We start from the raw sequence: 5,715 nt of genomic DNA on the forward strand, positions 1-5,715 counted from the left end.
ACACACACACACACACACACACACACACACACACACACACACACATATATATATATATACACCCCTCTTCCCTTCCCCCTTCCTCTCTCTCTCTATCTATCTATCTCTCCTTTTCCCTCTCCCTCTCTTCTTTTCCTCCTCCTCTCTCTCTCCTCTTCCATTAACTTCACCTACTTGGTTTTCCCCATTTCTCATTAGGTCGTCTATCACCTTGTCCTTCCATGCAACTTGCAACGAGTCACGCAGGATGGAAAACCACAGGGTATGTTTTTTTGTGTGTGTCTGTTTCCCTTTGTGTGTGTGTGTGAGTGTGTTTCCCATGTTTTGTTTTTGTTTTTTTGGTTTTTTGTTTCCCTTGTTTTGTTTTGTTTTTGTGTGTGTGTTTCCCTTGTTTTTTGTGTATTTCTCTTTTTTCATGTTTCCCTTGTTTTGTTTTGTTTTTGTGTGTATTTCCCTTATCTCCTATTCTAAAAAACAAACAAAACAAAAAAACAATGGAGTTCTGTGCAAAATCATTTTTTTTTTAGGAAAAGCTATTAAAAATAAGTGATGGAGGATATGAGAAGGAAATGAAGAGAGTGAAAAGAATGAGAAGTGAAAACAAATATAAGAGAGAAAAGAATGAGAAAAGACAAAATATGAAGAAGAAAGAGGATGAGAAGAGAGAAAAGGAGAGAGAATGAGAAAATGAGAAGAGAGAAAAGGAGAGAGATCGAGAAAATGAGGAGAAATAAAGAAAAGAGAGAGTGAGAAGACACAGAGAGAGAGAAAGGAAGAAGATAAGTGAAACGTGATGAAAGGTGAAAGCGAAATCACAGAGATGGAAAACAGGTGAAGGGGAAAAAAAGTGAAATGGTGTAGATAGAGAGAAATGAGAAGAAGCGGTGGGTGAAAGAGGTTTACGAAGGAGGAGCGGGCGTAGGGTGAGAGGGGAGTGGGGTGGGTGGGGGTGGCTGCAAACATTAGAGTGAACCAGATGAACCCGGAACACCCAATTCCCCCCCCCCCCCCCTCCCTCCCTCCCTCCCTCCCTCCTCTTCCCTTCTCCACTCCCCATTTCCCCTTTCCCCATCCCTACCTCTCCTTCCCTTCTCTTTATACCCTCTATTTATTCACATATTACACCACTCCCCTTTCTACTCCTCTTTCTCTCTACTCCTCCTCCCTCCCCTTCACCTTCTCCCTCTCCTTCTCTCTCCTCCTCCTTCCTTCTCCTTCCCCTCGCCTTCTCTCTCGCCCTCCTTCCTCTCTATCCCCTTCTCCTTATCTCCCTCCCCCTTCCCTCTTCCTTCCCCGCTCCCCCTCTCCTTCTCTCTCTCCCTCTACCCTCTCTCCTCTCCTCTCACTTTCCATACTCTCCTCATTTCCCTCTCCCCTTCATTTTCACTTTATTCTCATCTTCCTGTTTTCCTTCTTCTTCTTCTTCCATTTTTTTCTTTCTTTTACAACTCATTTGACCGTTTTTCTTCGCTTTAAGTCTGCGCCATTATACCGGTTTCCTTTCACCGGTCGCAAAAAGAAAAATCGTTCAAATTTTCGAAAAAAAAAAAAAAAACGTTTAACAACAAAACAGAAATTGAGAGTTTTGATGTATCTTAACTTAAAAAATAAACAATTTAAGAAATCATTTTCGAAAAGAAATTGACAACGAAACAGAAATTAAGAGTTTTGATCTATCTTTAAAAATAAATAAATAAATAAAAATCATCGAAAACCTTTTGACAGCAAAACAGAAATTAAGAGTTTTGATTATCTTAAAAAAAAAGAAAATCCAAATAGGCTTACTAATGCATCAGATTTAATTGGGCCTACAGGAGCCTTCATGGAAAGGAGTGCATTAAGAAGACTGTCGTGGACAAGACAGAACCCGTTTCTGGTGAACAAAAAGGTGGTTATCTCTTGCGGTTCCTGGTTCTGTGTGCGTGTGTGTGTGTGTGTGTGTGTGTGTGAGTCTGTGAACGTGTATTATTTGTATCTATGTGCTTGTTTGATCGTGATGTTCTGCTTATATAACATGCATTTGTATTTAGAGTGTGTGGAACGTGTATCATTTGTATATTTTTTTGTGTGTGTGTGTGTGTGTGCTGTGTGTGCTATTTCTCTTGTGTACGCGTGTGTGCATACGTCCATGCATGCATGTATGTATGTGTATGTGTGTGTGTCTGTGTGTGTGTTAAAGGGAATATGTATGCTTGCAAGTGTATATTCGTAACTATACATATATTTCTCCCTCCCTCTTTCCTTATCCCCCACCCAACTAGCCCTAACCCCCCCCCACCACCACCACCGAAATCTCAAAACCAACACGCCCTACCCCCCCCCCACTACCTCCTTCAGCCTCACGCCCACGCCCATTCTCCCTAAGTCCCGTCAAGTGTTCCAGAGTCACGCATGGGCGGATGACTTGACCTCCCGGTTGACCTACATCCTTCTGGAGGTCATATCCTGATCCTGCCTCTCTCGTCCTCGCCTTCAAGATCCTTACTGGATTTGATTCCTTTTGTCTTTAATTCTCCATGTTTTCTTTCTTTCTTCTTTCTTTCTTTCTTTCTTTTGTGGTGTACTTTTATTTCCGTTTGATTTGATCCCTTTTGGTGGGTGAGTAATTAATTCAATTTATCATAGGTTATACTTTTGTATTTCCATCTTTTATTTTTCTTATCGTGTTCTTATTCTATATTTCTTTACTAAATTTTTGTAGACTAATATCTTTTACACATCTTTATATAACCTATATTATTTTTATCATAATACGTTTTCTTTCTTCTCGTATAATTAGTCCGAAGGCCGTGAAAGTATTAATTTAATTGGTAATTGCATTTCAAAACTGGCGCGCCCGACCTTGCGATTAATAACAGGAAACGAACCAATCACCTCGTTATCTCCTTTAAACTAGCAATTACCGATCGTTATAAATCAATGTTCTTTGTTCATTGATCAGTTTCTTTGTTCTTTGATCAATTCTGTTTGTTCTTTGATCAATTCTGTTTGTTCTTTGATCAATTCTGCTTGTTCTTTTATCAATTCTGTTTGTTCTTTGATCAATTCTGTTTGTTCTTTGATCAATTCTGTTTGTTCTTTGATCAATTCTGTTTGTTCTTTGATCAATTGTTTGTTCTTTGATCAATTCTGTTTGTTCTTTGATCAATTCTGTTTGTTCTTTGATCAATTCTGTTTGTTCTTTGCCTCTGTTCTTATTAGTACTAAGGGAAATGCGATGGTATTTTTTTTACTCTGTTTACAAAAGCTGACGCTGGAGATTTCGACGCGCAAGCAAATAGTGATCCCGAGTAACTGTAACTAACCGTCATTTTTTTCCTTTTTTTCTCTTTTCTTCATTTGTTTAAGAATCAACCAAGTCTTCCGGGCATTACAACACAGAGGAAACCCATCACCATACTTTCCCCCAAAGGTTCCGTCAGAGAAATGCTCCAATTTCGTTTTTTTTTTTTTTTTAACAACAATGATAATAATTATAACGATGACGGTCGTAGGCCTTGGCGGAGGTTTAGTTTTTACGTCGGCGGGTCGCGTTGGGGGGGGGGGGGGAGGGGACGGGGAGAGGGGGGGAGTAGACAGCCCGAATGTGGCAAGATGTGGAGCAAGAATAAGGCGATTCGGGAAATTTCCGAGTGTCGGGTTGTCTTCCGGAAAGATCAGGAAGAACTTTGAAAGGTAATGCACGGTCTTTGATTATATGTTCGTACGTGAATGTCTGCGCGTGTGTGTTGTGTGTACGTACATGTATGTATATCTTCATGTATGTATATGTTCTTTTGTTCCTTTTTCTATATCCTGTACATAATTATTGTACATAATTAGTAATATTGTACATAATTAATAATATAATTAATAATATTGTACATAATTCGTGTATTGATATACTCTATTTAACATATATGCGTCCAAGACTTTAAAGAAAAAGAAAATAGAAAAAAGAAAGAAAAAACTGACCACGCTTCAGTACACCCCGAGCCAGTTCCGGTCTGGCTTAGCGTCGCGTGCCACAGTAGCAAAGGTCAAGCCGTGACCTTTCAACCGCTCTTAAATGTCGTTCGAGAAATTAAAGAGTTAAACTGGCAAGATGAAATGACACTATTGTCAAAGCACGGAAATTCTTGCACGCTGCCTCGGGACTTGGCAAGGCCATTTGCAAGTCGAGGTAATTGGGAAACCATTGTTTTTTTTTGTTTTTTTCTTTTCATTTAATTTGCCGTTTCTTCGTTATTCTGATTTTTTCCCTTAAAATACCACCATTTCCTGATATATATCTGCATTAAACGTTTTCTATTAGATTAATTATGTCAATATAAAGGACACGTTATTTTCCTAGTCATATGGTATACTATATGTTTATTTCCGCATACCTTTAATGTCTAAATAAATATAGTCATTATTTTTTATATACCTTATTGAATAGTTTATATGGTTGTTTTAAAATTAGTATAGTTCCTTGCAATCAAAGTTATTGTTTCATACATGATGCAGCGTTCAATAACATGCATCTATAACTTCTGCCTCATGCATCTAAGAACATTTTATCATGCATCTCCATGAGTAGTTGAATCATGCATCTAACAGTCTTTAGTGACATGCATCTGTTACAATTATCCGATGTAAAAAAAAAAAAGATGAATAAATAAATAAAAAACAGTGCCATGCATCTATCAGAATTATCTCACGTAAAAAGATTAATAGACATGAAAGACATGCATTTGTTAGAATCATCCCGTGCAAAGATAAATATGTTCATACGTCATGCAGTGATATTGTACATGCACTTATTACTGACATTACGTGCGTACAACATGCATCTAACTAAATCAGACATGCAATACCGTGCCTTTATTTATATCGTTCCTTGCATAGTAATAGCAGTTAACATAATAGCCTTATCATGCATGTGTTGGTATTATCTCGTGCATTTATTAATTTTTGGATTGTATATATACCCCCTCTCTATGTCTGAAGTGCACTGTATCTACCGTTGTTCCAGTTACTGTTCAGCTAAATTTTTCTGGTGTTCCATGCATCTACTGTGACATGCGCTCCATGCAATCTTTGTTCTGTTCATGTATTCATTTGTTTTTTCACTGTATTTTTACACTGTTTCGTGCAAGTATTAGTAGTTATGCATTCCGTGAATACCATGCATAAATTGTTATTATTAATCACTATGCCTTTGATGTCTCATGCAAATGTTATTACGGATTAATGCATCTATTGACATTCTTCATCGTGTTTCATGCGTATGTCAAAATTCATTCATTCATGCCATCATTAACACAATAACACAAGTTCTATACATGCGTGAATTGATTCATGCAAATGACATTTCAGTACAGTCATTGACAAAAGTTATTTCCCATTTCTGAAGCTTAGAAATATTTTATAGCGCGTTCTACTGGTCGATGAAAAAAGAAAAGGAAAAAAAAAACAGGTTTTGAGACAACTTCTGGGAATGACTCACAACCAACAGTACTTCTTAGCATAAGGTTTTATTATTCAATAAAGATACTACTTTATTCCAGAAGAGAAATAACTTTGCTCTGTGCATTTAAACTGTTCTTAATCAGTGAATTGTTAATGACGCATCTGTTGAGTTTTAGTTGAGTATTGCATGCTTCTACAAAATTAGTAAAATGCCATGATGATAAAGATTTCCTCTTCTTTTATTTGTATCATATTTTTTTATATGTTTTCTAAATGTTATGG

The sequence above is a fragment of the Penaeus vannamei genome, chromosome 27 (assembly GCF_042767895.1).
Source record: "Penaeus vannamei isolate JL-2024 chromosome 27, ASM4276789v1, whole genome shotgun sequence".
In the NCBI taxonomy this organism is placed as follows: Eukaryota; Metazoa; Arthropoda; class Malacostraca; order Decapoda; family Penaeidae; genus Penaeus; species Penaeus vannamei.